Source organism: Enoplosus armatus, chromosome 18, assembly GCF_043641665.1.
Source record: "Enoplosus armatus isolate fEnoArm2 chromosome 18, fEnoArm2.hap1, whole genome shotgun sequence".
Lineage (NCBI taxonomy): Eukaryota > Metazoa > Chordata > Actinopteri > Centrarchiformes > Enoplosidae > Enoplosus > Enoplosus armatus.
This window is the reverse complement of record NC_092197.1, coordinates 12,176,174-12,196,226: the sequence shown is the minus strand read 5'-3', so window position 1 is coordinate 12,196,226 and position 20,053 is coordinate 12,176,174. Positions and strand designations below refer to the sequence as shown.

Here is a 20,053-nt window from a genome sequence, read left to right as displayed (position 1 = left end):
ATGTCGGGGAAAAGCAAGGTCGCAGGATGGCAACAGTAATCAAAAGTAAACAGAAGTGGCCAGAACAGCGAAGGCTGTGATAAAAGAGTGTCAAAAACAGTATCTGTAGTGATATGTGAAGAATGGCAACAAACAGGAAAATGATGAGATAATATTTTCTACAAAGTAACAAAATTCTTAAGAAGAAGCCTGTGCACACTGAGTCAAAATCCAATGTGGAGATTATTTATGAAAGCTGTCCCTTTTCCTTCTAACAAATGTGTTTGTTTAGTTTCTGGGTGTATACATGTATAGGTATATATGTAATTAATCAGTGTTACACTGGAACTGTAGCTTTCTGGAGCCCTTTATTCGGGGGTGAGAGGGTACTGCACACATAGATGTGCACACATAGAATACGCAAAAACATACTATCAACACATTTCAGTTCATACAGAGAATATTTAGCCTGGGACAACAAAGAAACAGAAACATTTTTCACCATTGCAATGTTTTTTTAATCTCTCTCTGCCAAGAAACAATAAAAATGCAACGCACTGTGGACAGGAAATGGTTTGCGTTACTTTGTTAAACAGACCAAAACTGACAAAAAAATCTATGAAGAGAGGTTTAACTGTAATAAACGACGTCCCCACCAGAAATGAAATTCTTTTATCAGTGACAGGATAATGAAAAGCAGTAAGAAAATGTCAGTGGTATTTGTGTGTGCGTGCATTTGTGTACACACACTCCTGTATGAATAGTGTGTGCGTACATTTAAACTTTCATTGGGCCACCCATCCATCTACGGACATGCGGACACATGCACACACACACGTCACCCTGTGCTGCATGTTCTCTAAGGAGGAGAAGACAGCTGCCTCTCTAAAAACTGAACTGTAATTAACACCTTTAAACCCAACATGCCAGACTCATAAATAAAAGAAGCTGATTAAGGGCCTGGGACGCATTAAAAGTGGATTAGCCCCAAAGATGTAAATATCCTGTGCTCATTTTCATCATAGTACCCAGAATCCAGAGCCTGAACCATCATTAGGGAACCAGGAGGGCAGAAACGCATGCAAATGTTTTTGAGTGAGAGTGGGTGAGACAGGCAGAGAGAAAAAATGACTTGGGGAAAAAAATGGAAAGAGAAAGAGAGGGTATTATAAACAGAGACGTGTCAATCACACATAACTCCTTTGGATCTAGGTCCAAAGGATTTGCATTGCTCTTAATACTGTGCTCTAAAATACACACCCATACACACACAAGTTATCAGACATCAGAAATCTGCACGCACACAGTCAGAGACACGAAGTTTAGGGATAATAATGATGGTAATGGTCATATTTGCACTTACATTAGGTAGATGTGTAAATGTAGTTGTGCTAGTTTTATTTCAGTATTATGAGGTACAGTATAAAGTAGCATGGGGTTACTACCACCATGGTAGACTGCCATGTACTGACAAAACCTCCCATATCACTTTAGCCAAATGATCATATTTTATGATATTACCACTGCATTCTTAGCATACAGAAACTACAACAGATGGCTTCATACTGATAGTTAATTGAATTCAGAGCCCGGATTGGAAGAAAACCCTCGAACAATTTTGCACTACTGCAATCAACACAATGTGCTTCACATATTCTCCTCCACATGGCTCCTGACGTTCACACACAACATATCAGTACTATGCTGAATTAATGTAGAACCAACATGGCATCACGTATGGTGTCAATTTAACAGTCATCATCTGTTGAGTAAATATCTTCCATACAACAGGACAGAGATAGCACTACAACAATACAATACATGGCAGCATTTGAATAGTTCTGCCCATAAAGTGTACAGTGCAACTATCAGCCATCCATTCAGCTGGTGAAATAGTATCAAACACGTGAACCGATACTGCTGCAATTGATGCACATATTCTTTTGAGGATCATCATGTTGGATTTTTCATCAATATTTTCTGACACAATTAAAGTCTGAGTGAATTTTGTACATTTGAGCTGTAACATTCTTCATTCACAGAATTGGACCTTTTGCACAATCCGTTGGAAGTGCAGTTCATAAAAACCTGTATGATGCTGTCCCTACAAGGAGAAGGAGAAAGGAGAAAAAAGGAGAAAAAAAGATAAAACAAAGACCTTTTGGGTGATGAAATCGGGTGGGACTATTCTGCAGCATAACATATACCCTGCAATCACTGGCGTGAAAATGAAAGCTCATTCTCTGTAAAAAAAGAAACTTTTTTTGTGTACAGGTTGATCAGCTGAATGTGCCCCTAGCTGAAACACATGAACTAATCTGGAAGTGATCTGGAATATTTAGGTTTGTTATTTCCTCCATTCAGTCTGATCTAATGGGAGGTCTGTTATTGCTCAACAGATGGAAGGATTTAGGCCGACACTGGCTGTCCCTCTCTCTTACACACACACACATGCAAGCACAGACCAAACAGATGCAAGGTTTGTGTTTGTCACATCTTGTGCCATTATGAATATGATATATTCATATATACAACCCTGATCGTTATATCTAGTATATCAGCTAATAATCCCTTTCCCAACACCTGCTCCCTAAAAGAATATTGCAGCATTACCAATGGTCAGTATAAGTAGCTTTAGACTATAATTATTCATTTTAATTCATTAAAAGGAAGTGAATGTAGAAAATTCATTACCAATCTCCAGTGTAGATACAGGAGCGTATCTATATGTCTCTCTCTCGTCCCTGGTGGCTCTCCCCTTGTTTCTGCTGCTTTTGAATTGTTACTGCAGGAACATAGACGCAGGGGTTTGGAGGGAATCTCAAGAGATGGAGAGGAAGGATTCGAATGGAAGGATGTAAAGATGGGGGAAGATGAAAGTGCCGAGGTGCTATGTAGGATGCAGAAGGACGGAGCGGGCAGGTGGTAGACAAAAGATGATTGAGCATGGGGAGTAGAGGTTGAACAGGCTATATTGATGTCCCTCAATGATGTAAAGTAACAGATATTCGTCAAGGTCGAGATCAATGCAGCAATCAGAGCTACCCTGTATGGGTTCACTTCTGTCTCTTCTCTGTATCTCTGCCTCTCTGGCTTTCTATCTCTGTTTTTCTCTCTCCTTCCTATGTCAAACTCACAGCTGGTATTGAAGTGTAAAGTCATTGTACGTTTGATGGGATGTGATATGAGCGGCACTTTACACAGCCAAACTAAGACACCTTCAGGGTAGCTCACACTAGCCTGACTGATACAACAGTGACAAAAGCATGAGTTGGTGGTTTCACTGCTTTGCATCATCCGGCTGACGGTCTGTTTTAGTCGGAGTCTGTTCACTCAGCTTCTCTGTGTTTTCCACTTTTAAAGTCTCCCCAGCTTCTGTGTTTGGGCAGGTGTGCATGTACAGGTGTATATTCCTGCAGCATTGAATGTATCTGTGTGTGTGTCCTTTCCAACTTTCTGCTCTTTGAAGGCCCTTAGAATAATGGTTTGATAATAAAGTAAAAGCATATTTTCAGCCTGTTGAAGTGTCGCAGCCGTGCAGTGGCAAAAATAAAAGGCAGTTACCACTCTGCAGGCAATTGTCAAGGCCAAATTTGTACTACTTTTACTTACTTTATGATGTGGTCCCTTCACATCAAAAATATCAGCACTCTTTGAATGTAGATGTTAGCCTTTTACTCTGAAAAAGCTGCAATGCATAACTTTCTGCACATCTAAATTAGAGCAAAAATGATGAAGCATTACAAATTATGAAGTGGTGTCACTTCATTATTGTTGGTATGTGGGAAAATATCATCAACCAAACAAGTAATGTGAATACAAATTTACTTACTCCACAATATTTATGTTGTTACTGAGAAGGTCTGATCGCTTTCTAACTAACATCATCCTGTCCAGAAACGTCTGGGTGCAACGTGACTACATAGGTGCCTGTCCAAGTATAATAATATGAAATAATATGAACCTACTTGTGTAGCCCGGTTCTAGACCTCTGATTTGTCATCCATATCTCTGATATCTTCAGCAATTCAAATTCTGAAATGAAATGGCAATTCAGTTGGATTATCAGGCTGTTAGTTTTGCTGGATGCCTACATGATATATGATATTTCAATGGTTCCCAGAGGATACATTTGTTTTTCACTTGCCCCGCCTGTGTAGGGAGGTCAGGGGTCAGGATCAGCAGTGGACCAATGGAGACGTGGTTTTAATTTCAAAATAATACATGTGTTTTGTATCTTAATGAGTTCAGCTCTATGAAAAGAGACTTTTTCATGTGCTGGCTGGAAAACCTGCTGTTGTGTTTTGCACAGTGTGTTATTTTGGTGAGCTGGTCTGAAGATTCTGGAGTATTATGGCTAACAAAAGAGGGTGTCAGCTCTTTTGATGGGTGTGTATGTCATGCTGTCACCACCAGTGCAGAGAGACGGAGATCAAGTCTGACAGCCAAAGGCTTGAGCTGCACCCAACATTGCTGAGTGTGTGTGTGTGTGTGTGTGTGTGTGTGTGTGTGTGTTGTCTTGGTGTGTATGGGTTATTTGTGTGAGGTTTTGGGTGGGGGCAACACTGTGGTCTCACCTTACCATCACCTGTCACTGACAACAGATGTTCACCCGACAGGATTATTTACCCAACACACCACATTGTGTGTGTTTGTGATTGTGTGTGTGTGTGTGTGAGGGAAATGACTGAGAGTTACTGATCTAAAGCCCAGATATGAAGCAACTCTTCCAAAGCACATAAATACAAGCTCACAAAGCAAATCCATCTCCTGCGTACAATATCAATATCGTGGAGGTGTCACATCATCATCTGCTCATTCCATGTGATCCTAATTCGACGGCTCTTGTCCTCACCTTTCATGAGATGGAAAATGACATCAGGGAAGGACGTCCTTGTTTAAAAAGTCACTCAAAAACATATTTTTCCATCAACTGCAGTAATGAAGGAACACAATGTGGGCAGAGGAAATTTTTTCCCCCCAGTCCACAGTCCAAGCTCCCGTCTCATCCATCACACTCCAACAATAGAGATGTCGTCCACTCCCCAGACAGCTGCTCAGCCACAGCCCCCTGAAAATGTGTGTGTGCCTGTGCATCTGTATGTTTATGTATGTGCAAACATGAGTGAGTTTGTTTGTGTGCATAATGGACCTCTAACATTACAACAAGACCTTCTTTGGAAAGTGATACTCGCTGTGTGTTGAAACAAATTAGACTGACAAAGCCTCCAAACACCTGTTTGACACCAGTATTGTACTGTGTTGAATGGCTTTCATTTATAGATACTTAAACAGATTGATTATTCCTTTGTTGACAGTGACATGTCCTCTCCTCCATAATATATTGAGGAAACTTTTTAATTAGAAAAGAAATTAGAACCGTGGTCTGCATAATCATGAGTGCTAATAAGCCAGGAGAAGAATGGAAGAAACAAAATATTTACATGGTTGATGAAAAAGTACAAAGGGTGGTGGACTACAAAAGTCAGATTGGTATTTATTTAAATTCTTCCTGGCGATCCTGGCTGTCTGACCACAGGCAGGGCAGCCTGTGTGCATCCATGTGCAGTCCACCTTGCTCCTCTGCCCACGCCACGCTGGCACCACCATCTGCTGCCCGTCGAAGTTCTGTCCGGCTCAGCATGACTCCTCACACACACAACTCCCTACATCCTGCTTGTGGTCAGACAGCCAGGTGGCATCACACCAAATGACCAACGGTTGATACACACACGCTGTGACCTACAGTACACTATGGTCCACCAGCAGAAAGTCCCTCACAATCCGTCTGCTTCTACCTCTTTCTTGATGTGTACATTGGCCAGATTAACCCGCAGAAAGGGAGTCTGTCTGTCTGTCTGTTTGTCTGTCCTTCTGTTTCTCTCTATGCCATTTGGCCTGTTTCTCTGTCTTGGATTGAGAACATAGGAGCTCTTCCTCCCAACCACCAAACAATGTTTGTGTGTGTGTGTGTGTGTGTGTGTGTGTGTGTGTGTGTGTGTGTGTGTGTGTGTGTGTGCGCCTGCTGTGGGTTTTAGAAGACAACTCTAAAAAAGAACTCCTTAGAGGGGTGTCAGATGGCAGGCGTTTGTGTTGGTGTGTGGATGGGGGATGGAGAGATGATGGGGGCGGATGAAGGAAGAGATAGAAGGAAACAGGGGCGGGGGGTGTTGCTCTGTTCTCTGCTCTTCAGCTTTTGTTCTCCTAGATAATAACTTTCCACCCCCTGACTCGAAAAACCAAGGGAACCCCTCCAGTCTGGAAACAGGAGCAGTAACTTCCAAGGCTATGCTGTGTTTATAACAACTAGTTATACCAACAAGTGGTGTTCATTCATTCGATGGCCTGATTGTCTGGAATATATATGTACTGTATATATACATATCACAAGATGATTCACTGTATTCTTTCAGCAGTTGGTACTGCAACTGTGTCAGATTTCTCATAGTCAATTATAAATGCCCTACGTTGCCCTAAAAAACCCAACATGCTTTCAATTTGGGCCAAAACTGAGTAGGGGGAAAACATAGAACCGTATCCATGCCAACAGCCTGTAGGCCAGTTCAGTGTCTTGGCCTAATCTGCCAGGACCAATGAAGAAAATTGAAATCTTAGAACAGAGAAGAGAAGGGGGGGTGGGGGTAAGTGGAACTCTCCAAAAAAAAAGAGAGAGAAAAAACAGCCATCATTAAAATAACACTAATAACACTAACACTAAACACTAATGGCTAGTGGTCAATGTTGCCCATTTTCTATTGTATATTGGGGGGGGCAGATCTGGGGAGTATTTTGTCAGTATAGGAGGGACCCCCCCCCCCCCCCCAACAATACATGGTTTTGCCCATGTGTAGTATCATGATAATCACTAAATGTGATTCACTAAATGTGTGAAGGCAAACATTTATGGGGAAACTGAGAGGACGTCAAAGGCATTGAATGTTACAGTGAAAACACTGTTCTATTTGCTGTGACCTGGTTCAGTGGAGCAGCATCTGCAACCCACATGAAATCTAAAAATACTTCCGCACCATTGACTGCTACTATGCCATGGCCTCAGTAGGTAGATGAATAACTGTGTGTGTATGGTATGCTTGTGTGCATGTGCTAAAGTGGGAATGTGGTTATATTCTGAGGTTTGCTGCTGCCTCATTTACAAGGCTCTGCCGCAAATATGCTATTAAAACCTCTTTTCAAATCTGTTACGTGTTCTGTTAAGTGTGTGTTTGCATATTTGTTTTGTGTGTGTGTGTGTGTGTGTGTGTGTGTGTGTGTGTGTGTGTGTGTGTGTGTGTGATCAGCAGGCCAGTGTGCTACACTGTCACAAATTACTGTTAATCCAGTATATTAATGGCATTTGACTGCTGTAAATGTTATTATATTGTGTTGTCTAATCAATTAAATAAAATTGCTTTTTGCTATTTGATCATAGTCAGGGTTCAAAAGTGATCTGATTGGGCCGTAATTACTGTACATGGAAGGCTATCCTGATCAGAGAGAGATCAGATGTATTCAGAGCAGGTGCCTTTGAGGAAAAGAAAACAGGTCTTTAGGGAATGAACACCCAACAAAGCACTGATCGTACCATTTCACGACTAACTTTCATTCACAACTTGTAAATTTGCAGCTTCCATATGGGAGAGCTGGTATTTTACATGCATGTTTAAGTAAGTAATGAGATTTACACATAGATACAAGAAAAAAGTGTCATTTTTTCTTGTATCTATGTGGTCGCTTTTACAAGAGGCGTCAGACATCAAACTATGATTAAAAACATAGGTTATGCATGCCATAACTTTTAGCTGAGTTTGGTGAAGCACCAAATGATTCCCAAAATGCATTTATGATTATGTAATTTCCATTTGAGATCTGCACAAACGTAGGCTGTACAAAAATGGTAAGAGAAAATTAATTTATGTGAAGCTATGACAAGCCCACCAGATGTAAGGCATAAAAAGTATGCCCTAACATCTTGTTCGTATTCTGTATTCTGAAATTCCCTTTCATTCCTAATAAATGCAATGCAATTGTCTAAACAGTTCAATTGTTCAATCTTAATTCCAAACAAATAAAAGGAGGCAAACAGTGGGTTACAGTAGTCTAATGTTACTTACTGTAAGTATACTGTGTGTAATTGACTATTATCTTATCGTGCTGATATGCTGATAAGATGTTTGCACATAACAAAACAACCAATAATCTTTCAGTGGTAATTGGCCATTGTGGTCATAGGCTATACTTTCTACTATCTATCATAAATCCATAGGGGTTTTTATTATATTGGTATAAATCTGAAGTATACTCAATTTCCTTAAAGCCTCCCGTTGTCATAAATTATATTATTAGTGGACTCCTCTCTCTGACACACACACACACACACACACACACACACACACACAAGAGACAAAAAGGTGGGAGCGATCCATGTAATTTATCCTGCACCAATCTGTTTCCTTCTGTCTCTCTCTGCCTCTTTCTCTCCGCCTGCACCGTTGGACCGTTCACCGTACAGGTGCGAGCGAGCAGCGCGAGCAGCTCCACCAATTAGGAGCACCGAGCGTGACCACGTGAACAAATCCCGTTGTCTAAATTCCCGTTCAGCGGAAAGCAGCTCGGAGTGAGCGGCAGCGCTGAAAGCTACATTGAGTGGGAAGTAATAACGGCGGGCTGAACGGGAGCGGTGTGCAGGTAAATTGCTTTTTTTTCTGGCTACACACTTTTTCTGCCCTCATCCCCTCTCGGCAGCTCTGGCGGGATAGTGTGCGGTTCAGACGCGGGGCTCTGGGACGGGATGTTTTGGATTAAATTTGTCGTCGCTTGCGGGTGATTCTCTGCTCTCCTCCGATCCGCGGACAGGACAAACAGCATCATCGGCTGGTTGCTCTGCACCGTCTGCTCATTGAAACTCAGCCACCCCGCTCCTCCCTCCCACCTCCTCTCTCCCCCTCGTCTCTCTCAGGCAAACGAGGCTATTGATAGTTGACAGAAGCCTTGTAATCCCTGACTGATCTGGCTGACCGGCCACAGCCATTTGCGAAACAAGAATGTTGATTGAACTTTATTTTGCTTCGAGATTTGTTTTAATTGGTAACGCCCGCATAGATTGACGCCGTGCAGTGCATGGGGGCGAGTGTGAAAGGCTCCTTTTGGTGCTGCATGCAACCAGGCAAGCAGAGGCAAGCTTTTAATGCTGAATTATTTATAAGACTGTCTGGGAGAGAGTAATGCTTCACTTGGATGGAGAGGGAGTTATGGTCAAGATGTGCTCCCATAGGCTCTTTCTAATTGTGATTTCAACACATTTTTACTTAAATGTACCTTATGCATGCGTCTTTTTTGTTTCTTTTTTTTTTTAAACTTGTGTTTATTTTCATTGTTTTAGCAAATAAGTCAAATTAAGTGCTGACAGGATTGGTCGAAAAGTCAATTAGTCGACCAACAGAAAATTACTTTGGTAATCAATTGGTTTTCATTAATCAAGCATGTAAGGCATTAACTCATGTATAAAGTAAGAGATGACACACATAGTTTGTTTCAGCCTCTCAAATGTGAGACGTAATTTTCTCTGATTTATGTCACCATCAATTTAATATCTTTGATATGAGGACAAAACAAGCAATTTGAAGACGTCACCGTGGACTCTGGGATCTTGTTACGGACATTTGTCACTATTTCTGACACATTATAGCCTCGATTTAACAATTGATCGATTCATCTGAAAAAGTATTGACAGGTTAATTGATGATAAAAATAATCAATACTTGCATATGTACTTGCAGTGCCTATATTAATTAAATCAGATGCACAAATAACTTAGCTGCCTCGAATTAGTCTGTCATTTTGGCTGTTAGTGTTGACACTGTTGTCACTTTTCTGTTTGTCTCAAAAAAATGAATAAATAAATAAATAAATACAGCGCATTTTGCCCTGCTATGTTTCTGCCTTTTTACAGCCCTACTCCACCGGAATGAATCGACCCTGTCCGCGCCTGCGCACTCCCACCGCCATTCATCTGTAGGGATCTCTCCCTGCTTTTTCTTGTCTCGTGCGAGAAGAGAAACCAGCAGGCGGCTCCGGGCTCGCGCTCGCTGCCCCGGTTGTCAAGGCACTGGTAGTCTGTGACTTCTCCTCGCTGCGGCCGGACGGTGACAGCTCAGATCGGCTCTCTCATTTGTCGGATTGAGCTCGGATTTTTTGCCTCTTTGGATTTCTATGTTTTGGTGGCAGTGTCGGACTCTCAACAGCTTATCACTAACACCGTAAGTTGGTTGATATTGTCTATCTAGCTTCGGGTTTTTTTGCCTGTGTTTTATGAAGGCTTTACATGCATGTTCAGCGCTGTCATTTCGGGTGGAGAGAGAGATTAAAGTACCGGCAGGAGTTTTCGCTATTTTTCTTGTTTATCTCTTCCTCTTGGTCGAAAGACGTTTGGGAGTTCAACTACTTTATCTCCTGTCTTTCTTTGTTTATTGTTTTGTTATCTGTTTATCCGTCCATGCTTTCGCTTTTCTGTCGCGTGGCGAGCACAAAAAGAGGAACTTTAACGTGATGAAGCGTTAACTTTCCTCACGTTGTGAGTAGCATATTCATGTTTTCAGTCAGTGTTTGCGGAAGATGTTTTGGTGTTCAACGGAAAAGGGGAATTATGCTGCGCAAAACAACGTTAGACTAAGATGAGGAGACGTACCAGAGGTGGCGGTTTGACTGTAGCTCATCTTTTATAGCAGGTGTCTGATAGCTTACTTCCGCACTGTGCTGGGAGATAACGATCGTAGGATATAAACCCATTGAGGTCTTTTTAGCTTAAATATTTTATCCAGCTCTTGTTCGGTTGTTTGAGGTCACATTGAGGTGACACAGTTGTTTATTTAGTATGAGCTATCTATTTTTTTCAGTCTATTTTTCTCTTCCCCTTTTTTCACCTTCACGAGGCACCGTTTTACGGAACCAAAAGTAAGTTATTAAAGCGCTGAGTTTCATCACCGAGGTACAGCCTACCTTCTCTGTTTTGTGTGTGTGTTTGCGCGTGGGATCAAGTGAATGACGGTGAAAGAAAGAAATGCTGGACTGCCCTCTCTCTTGTTGCTGAACCAGCTTGTTGGCATACCTAAACCACTGAAGTAAACGTAAACCAACACCTTATTTCTCTGTCTTATAACAACTGGAGCGATCACAACAGGCATATCAGCTTGTCAGCGTGCAAAGGTCTGAACACCTGCCTGCACAGTATCATGCAAAATTTTCCAAACAAGTCCTCTTGGTGCTGAACCAGCAGTATTTTACATTTGGAAGCGTTTGTCTTGTCTTTTTTGATGCCTTGACAGGTTTTTTCTGTATTGATTGACTGACCTTTGATTGACATGGGCCTGTGGTGGTTTCAGGAGTTCATCTGTTCTTTGTGCCTGGTGGTCTACAGGCTTGACTAATGGCCTGTTGCCTTTGGGTTATTTTTGTTTGCCCCACCCTGCTCCACCCTGTTTCATGTGCAGGAGGCGTCCCTGCTAACACACTCAGCCACACCTGCCCTGGTTAGATAGAAATATGGGGTGTCTTTGTTTTAATGCCCAGCCCTTGCTTCACTTGCCTAGATAGAGTTGATTCATAGAGTGGAAACACATACTTCTGAAGTTGTTGCTTGTTACAGCCATATAATGCTCCTCTTGTGCTGCGAACAGCAGGCTTTGTGAATGCGTGAGGGCGAGATGGAGTTACTACATCCTTGCTTTCAGTAGATTGTCAGTGATTTTGCATTCTCGCATTTTTACTTTGTGTGTGTGTTTTTATGTCTCTATCCTGCGATGGAGTTTAATGGACAAATATCCAGCGGCAGCCTTACAAAGTGAGCAGAGTACCAGGGATAGGAGCTGGTTGAGAAAGTGTGTCTGTGTACCTGTGTGATTGAGAAAGTGTGTGTGTGTGTACCTGTGTGGTTGTGTATGCTCCAGGCCCCCATGAGCACTTTCACAGACTCTTTCTCGTAAGCATTGACTTGGCAGTGAACTCTCTATCAGTATCGACGAGATAAGAGGATGAGAAGGAGGGAGAGCGAGCTGGTATTATACGATCACAATGCACAATCTGTCTCTGTCTCTTTCAGTATTTCTTTCTTGGAGCATTGTTTTCTCCTGGTATTTCTTTTTTAATTCTCCTCATTTCTTTGGGTAACTCTTTTTCTATTGACATTCATTTTGGATCCTCTTTGTTTTGTTATTTCTTGTGTTTACACTATTTTTCTTATACAGTTTTTTCTTCATTTTCCCCCTTATTCATTCTTGGTTTCTTTTTTTCTGATTTCTTTTATCATTTTTCTTGGCATCTCTAGCCATTTTTTTGTATTTTGTATTTCTTTGTTCTCTTATACTTACAAATAAGGCTGACAGAATATAGTCTTTGACGTGCACTATTTAGTAATGTTTAGTTTATTTGACATTATGAGAAAGCAGACATTGAATTACACACATCTAAAAATGAAAAGGATGACATGATAAATTCACGACTCCTTTAACCTTAAATGTTCAATTTAACATTCCTTCAAGACACCATAAAAAGGCATAATTGATCAGAATTATTGGATGTTTTCTATAAACATTTTTTTTACCTTTCTATATTTAGCTTTTGATGTTTGATTTTCCTAGTATCAAACAGGTGATTGAATCACCACCAATGGATTTGGATTGCTTCAGTGGATTTGGAAATGGATTTAATTTCCACTATTTGAACTTACTTGGGTGCACTGAGCATGCATGGCTAAGACAAACACACACACACAGACACAGTGGACAATTGATAATTGATTAAAACCAGAAAATCACAGTTTTGTCACTTAAATATGTTCTTATGTGTTCCACATTCAATTGGGTAAACAAACACCATTTAGGTTGACTTTAAGTCAAGGCCAGGCAGTCACACATTTGCCTCAAAGGGCTTTACAGTCTGTACAGCGAACCCATCCGTGTGTAAGTGTCTGTTTTATGTACACCTGGGAGCAGCATCGTGGTCCCTCGGCTGCTTGGCTTCTGGTTTGCTTTATGTTATGTTCTTGTTTTTAACAGTTTAGAATCATACTAACACACACTCAGTAGTGTCACGGGATGTGTCTTTCTCCTGACACTGCCTCTGCAGCATGTGTGTATTCTGGTGCCCAGTGCCTGTCAGCGAAACAGGAGTCTGCCCACCAGTTCTCAGATTCTAGCATACAGCAGCACATTTAGAGTCTCTTCTGGCAAGGAAATATAGCACTAATCCAATTGGCTGGAGCTTTAGTAAAAGCTTTTCTAATTGGCCGATATGGCAGCTGGCTGCCAAGGTTCCAGTAAGCACAACAGGGAGTTGGGGAGAGTCCCAGTGGTGCTGTGGTGCAGAAGAGACCGAACAAAGGGCAGATAGCAGAGAGCGTGCTACTGTTTTGAATATTCCTCCACATGCCATTAATAAAGGACCCATCTGCACCCTGCTGACTCAGATCCATCTAGCTGACCGTATCTCATTTTCAACTGTGTTGTTTGCCAAGCACACATGCAAATACACACACCCCCTACATTCCATCTGCAGGGACAGGAATGGCTTTCATCACACAAACATGTTTGAGGAAACATCTTCCCAACCGGCTAAGGAACAAAGCCATCAACACAGGAATATTGACTGTGTGTGTGTGTGTTACAAGAGGAAGAGTGGTTCTTTGCAAAGAAAAAAAATGCTGCTACCCTTCAGCCACTGCAGCCGTTCCTGTTTCCTTTCACCTCAGTGTGGAATCCAGGAATAGCTCAGAGTGACAGAGACGAGAGAGAGAGGGAGAGACAGATAGTGAGAGAGAGAGAGAGAGAGAAACAAAGAGAGACAGTGAGACAGACAGAGGCAGAGAGTGTGAGAGATGGCCATGTAAGGTTTCCTGCGCCACGGCTTGCACCACTACGCACAAACACTGAACCTGAAATGAACTGTTCAGGGTTTTCTGAAGTCACTGTTAACTTGAACTTTGGCTTTGTGTGGCTTCTTCACAATGAAACAAAGGCAGCCTTCACCATAAGATGCATTAGGGAAAGTACAGACGTAATAGCAAGTTCCTCCTGAGGAAGGCTTGTTTTGTTTGCATTCTCAGTTTATTCATAAATACAACAGCAGTTGTCGCTTAATGTACTGTTTATAATGAATTCATTTCCCATATGGCCCATTTTAATCACAAAATATGTTTGTAACCCTTTGTAAGCAAGTGGTAATCTTTTTTTACTTATTACTGTAGCTTGTTATATGGGTATCCTTGATATAAATTTTAGTTAAATTTAGTTTACTCTTAATACTTTGCGGTGCTCATAATTTGCAAGTACAAGAGTTTAATTTCCTCTTTGTGCTTGGTCATTTAAATTTTTAACACTTGGACAAGAGTGCTGTTTTGCATTCCTATGGAGAACTAACTGGTAATGAAGTCTGTAATTTGGATTCTCTATTAAGTACTCAGTGTCTTGGTAGCATTTGAAAGAAATTTGATCATTTGAATTATTGCAGCTGTCGCACACACACAGACACGTCAAAAACCTCAGCACTCATTTAGCTGAATATAAAAGGTCAATTGTGAAATTAATGTAGAAGAAGAGTTCAAACAAAGTCGTTCAATCTATCATAGATTGTTTTTCCTCAGAGGTTGAGTTCAATATTTCTTTAATTAGCAAGGCCAGTGGAGAACAAATGACATGCCGCAGAGTGTGTTTATCATCTTTGCTTTGCACAAAGAATTGAAAATCATATATTGGCATTTTGTATCACAAGGGAAAATGCTCCAGATGGCTTCGTAAACCACTTAATGTGGGTTTACGCAGAATCCCTGTTCTACAAAGTGAAATGAAGCTCAAAGAACACACTGACCCTGAAGGAAAATCCATTCGCTCTGTCAGTAGATGTACATGTGTCTACATGTATAACATATTTTTTTGGTTATTGTGATAATAATTTGAAAAATATATCTCAAACAGGAAAAACATCATCTTAATTTTTGCTTGTCTGTGCAAATTCAAAAACTATAGCTGATCTGATGAATGGAGCACAAAATCCTTCATGATCATTTACACACGACAAACCTACTGGTCAGTTTACATTAAATTTGAGGAATAAGAATAAACTTTTGATTTTTTTCTTGTCCTATCTTGACAAAATCTGAGCCGCATGTTGCTCGACTATTTGAGTATCACTGCACTATAGTGTCATTGGGTGGAGGCCATGTTTATCGAGGGAAGCTTTCAGAAGTGCACTGTCTGCATATTTAATTTCACTTGCTGATGTGATGATGGATTTACCAGGAAGGAGGTTGTTGTGGGCGAGGAGAGTTAAGAATGTGGCATTTTATTGCATTGGTGGGTTTGTTAGAGTGCAGTTAGCAATACCACAACACTTATTTGTACTCTAATTGTGTGTAATTTTAACATGTTGATTATACCACATCTTTCTTTAACATTATTCATTAAGTAGTATAAGGGTAGACGGTGAACATAGAACAAGATTGGGGAGTGTTGATGGAGTGGGTGTTGACACAGAAGGAGAGAGGATAAGGTGGAGATGTGATTAATAGGTGGCACAGTGGAGGTTATCCTGACAGCTCCAGTTCTCAGGAACAAACCAAATCTTCATATTCCTCCTGGTTCACATGCAGTTTGAGATCTTTGCTGTTACCCTGTCTCTTATTTTAGCTGGTCATAATCACTTTGTGCTGAACTGTCTTATATAGAAGAAACTGTCAAAATAAACAGAAATAAAAAAGTCAAGCAGACAGGAGGTGAACAGCAGGAGGTGCAGTGGAGGACGTGAAAGGAGGGAAGTAGTAACATCCAGTTACATGCTTACCCATAAGGCATTTACATGGTTCATAAGTCGCCTTACCCAGCTAACCAAATTTAGCCTACATGAGTCGATAGATAGTTGAAGAAATGTTGGATATGTTGGATGAAGATGGTGGAATGTTATTGGTGTTTTATTGTTTTCACTTTGATTAATTCACTGAGCACTCTGAAGGTCCAATTCATAACTTTTGTATTCTTGGAGTCTGACGTGTGGGGTGTTAACGGATTGGGGCTTAAATACAAGCTCTGTTACTTGCGGTGTGACATGAAAGCCGTTTCCTCTATCGTACCAAGTTTTGTTTTTACCGCAACAAGCCATGTTGTTCTTTTTTCAAAAATGCACCTTTGCATCCTTTCACTCTGAGAGCTTTATTCTGGTGTGCACAATCAAAAAGAACATGGCTGCTTAGCTGAGCTGTTTACATGCCAAGAGTAGTTCCAAGATGAAGTATTACTACACCCTCAATGTCAGCACAATAACCTGCTTGAGATATTTTTAGGGTTCTAACCCCGAAGTGGTAGAAACCCTACTGAGTTGTGCCAGTTTATTATTATTTTTACATTATTATTACAATGATCAGAATATTGCATTTCTCTGGCTTTAGCAGCTACTGAAGGAGAGAATCGATTGGGTGACGAGGGTGTCTTCAGTTTGACAGTTTGATATGGGAGGCCCATCTGCTCCATCACTCAACTACTGTGGCTCGCTGAGTGTCATCTCTCTCTCTCTCTCTCTCTCACACACACACACACACTCTAACAGCAACATATAACACATATAGCATACACATGTTGAAAACCCATTTACACAGACCCCAGCCAAACTCTGAGCTCTCTCTCTCTCTCACGTACGTGCACACACACACACACACACACACTCAACCCTCCCGTATCCTCTTCTTCCAATGTCCCAGCTCTGCTTACTGCGTCAAAAAGAGCTTAGATCAGGGAAACTATAGCTTGCCCTCATTGAGACTTCCTGGAAGATCGGGCTATTTATTCAAACCAACCATGTTTGGACTGTGATCGGAAGGTTGCCAGTTTGAATCCTAGTATGGTTGGTTGAACCAAACCACTGCCAAGGTGCCATAGAGCAAGGCAGTCTTCTCCATTTGCTCCAACAAGCTTTTGAAGAATGTGGTTGTACTGGGACTTTTGTGTGATATTCTATGTTTATGAGCTTCATCTGTCACTGTTAAGTCTCTGTTCATCAAGTTTATTAATACATTAGATAGAGCAGATGAGGGGTTGTTGGCTACCCTCTTTGCTAACAAACATGCAAAGTACTGCCAGCTCTTGTAGGTTTGTAATGTCTGTTTGTGGTAGTTGTTAGTGCCTTGAAAAACATGATCCAGCTCAATCTGCCTTAATCGCCAATCAACAACAAACAGCGCTAAACATCGCATGGATCTATTTGTTATTTTCAACCCTCCTTCATGTTACAAAAAAATAACAGAAAGGAGGATGACAAGCCACTAACAAAGGATTGAAAAGTCAAAATTTCTTCTTCCAGTGCTAAACTGCAGCATGCCTGGTCACTCATTAAGCCTTACCTGAATAAAAATACCTGAAGGATCTTTCAGGGTTATACTCTAGCACTGGAGTTTTAAAAACCTTTTCATAAAGAACTGTAGGCAAGTCTGTCTCCATTAGACCAAGAGAAAGCATGCGGTTGTGCCGTTCTGATAGGAACCCACAAGAAAAAGTCTTGGGACCAATTTTGAGTCCTTCAGGACAGAACACAGGTTCAAGATGAAAAGATGCATGAAAGAAAAAAAGATCTGAATAGCATCTCTGAAGACATGAGAAGAAATTATACTTCACTTACACGCAATGACAGAAAATATCTTAATGATGCTTTTGCTTTGTGTGTGTGCATACAGTATGTGCGCCTGCAAGCACTGCATTCTCTCTGCTACGATGACCCACTGACCGGTGTTAGTAGATTAATTGCTGCTTTCATGTTAAACTGTGGCATATCACCCGTAATTGGTAATGGAGATTATCAGTGAGATGCTGTGTGGGTCTCTGTATGTGTGTGGGTGTGAGATTTCTTGATCTGATTAGGAAGTTTATCTAATGAAGTAGGATTTATGGGGTTCTGGTGTCTCTCCTCTGCATGGCTCAAGGCTTGAAGTTAAAATGTTTTTAGTGCTGAAATTATTGTAGTTAATTAGATAATTGACATAAAATTAGTGGATGACAATTTTGACAGTTGATTAATAATTTAAGTCCTTTATAAAGTAAACACACTAAAGATACAGATTATAGCTTCTCAAATCTGAGGATTGCAAATTGAATCTTTTTGATGTTTTGATGTCTCAGACAAAAAAAGTTATTTGAAGACATCACTGGGCTCTGGTAACTTCCAGTAAGGTACTTGTGACTAAATGATTGATAAACCAAACTAGATTATTACCTGCAGCCAAATTCTATTATTTAAGTATATACTTTATGTTACCTGATCAGTCATTTGCCCTGCACATCAACAACGAGATGAAAAAGCTACAGAATATCCTTAAATATGGTATAAAAAACCAAACTATATATAGTGTGTATAGTATCAATGACAGTAAACTGATAAAATGATGTGCTAGTAAGATTTGTATGTGTATATCTGTGACTTCATGGACACACAGAGTGTCGAGTCAAAGATATTAATGTACAGTAGAGGCACATACTTGTGTCATATGCCTCAAAGCTACTGAGGTGTATCCACTCGTGTTTGTTGTGCTTGCTGAGAGCATGGGGATAAAAAGCAGAGGATGCAACAGAGCAGTACACTCTTCCGCACACACACACACACACACACACACACACACACACACACACACACACACATGCCTGTGAGCGAACACATAGCACTTGCAGGGAAGCTCCACCATATTTCTCCTGAGATCTTTTGGAGCCACATCATCGTCTCACTCCAGCACACACATCAGCGTCAGCCCGACTTGCATGCGCACAGCCACCACTCAGCCAGCTGCCTCTGAGCGTGTGTGTGTGTGTGTGTGTTGCTGTAAAAGGAAGGAAGGAAATGTTTGTCTTTGCTTGTGTGCATATATATGTTTTGGCTTGAATTAATAAGCCACTGCACTGCCTGTTTGTTCTATCTCTACAAAATACAAAACTCATTGTGTGTTGCACGAGCAGGCAGAATTTTATATTATAATCGTTCATTTCATGTGTTTGTGAGTAGGTAGACGGACGTGAGGACTTGGCCTATGGCATGTGCCACATTTGTACCAACACTGCTGTAAGTGCAATAAATTATATGAAGGAGATTTAGTAGGCTATTTGTCATCAACTTGTGATGTTAAATGCGTTTCAGGTCTTTTTTCAGTGGTGACATGTTGTAGTTTATATTTTTAGTTCACTCCTTTTAGCCTAATGTAAGTTAGTAGTTTCCCACATTTCCATGTAAAACACTAAAGCATTTACTGCACTCTCCAACAACTTTGTTCTGTGAACCTTACCCAGGCTACTGTGGGATGTACTTTATATTGAAATAAAGAAATGTTGGTCCAACTCGCTGGCTTCTCATCCCCAGCTCATTAGAGCTATAGTCCAACAGCTCCCACACAGCCCTCTCCAAACAGTCTCTCTTTCCAGCCCAAAACACAGAAAAACTGTTGAAACCACACATCATGCTGGCTCGAACACACAGGATGCACCTGTGATTGGGACAGGACCTGACCGACAGATGTAACTCACTTGTGGCTTAGATTGGTGAGCGCTCATACAGAGGTTAAAGTGAAATAGAATGATATGTTCCCCTGCTGATGAGTCCTGTACAGCAAATAAACAAACAGCACCGTCAGACTGGCAGTGACACTAACCACTTGCAGTGCTTATTCTAGCTTTCCGGTTGAGTGAGTGTGGGCATGACATTGTGGTTATCAAGTGGGCACCTTCCCTCACAAATGACTCATTGAGTTAGAGACACAACACCTCAAGAAGGCTGAACTGAGTCGGCCAGCGTCCCTGCAACACTTCCTCTTGTTTCCAATCTTAACAGACCCAGTCACACTGCACTGATATCGTGTCATGATCTTGGTAGCATGAGCTCCTCTTGCAGGAAGTTGCAAAGCCTGAGTGCTCTGACAGCGAAGGCTCAGTCACCTCTGTTACCAGCTCAGTCTGTGGAACAAGCAGTCGGGCTCTGCTAAGAGGAACTGTGCCTCAGCTCATTAGTGATAATGGGCCGGGGGCCTTTACAGTTATCAGTAAATTTAAAATCTAAAAAAAAA

At 41.2% G+C, this 20,053-nt stretch overlaps 1 protein-coding gene across 1 annotated transcript in view; it reads left to right on the top strand.

Annotated features, from left to right (window-relative positions):
• The first annotated feature begins 10,104 nt into the window (after positions 1-10,104).
• strbp (spermatid perinuclear RNA binding protein) overlaps positions 10,105-20,053 on the top strand; it is a 70,748-nt gene continuing 60,799 nt past the window's right edge. Inside the window, exon 1 of the mRNA XM_070924145.1 lies at positions 10,105-10,235. The gene's annotated coding sequence lies outside the window, so the exon portion shown is untranslated. The remainder of the gene's footprint in view (positions 10,236-20,053) is intronic.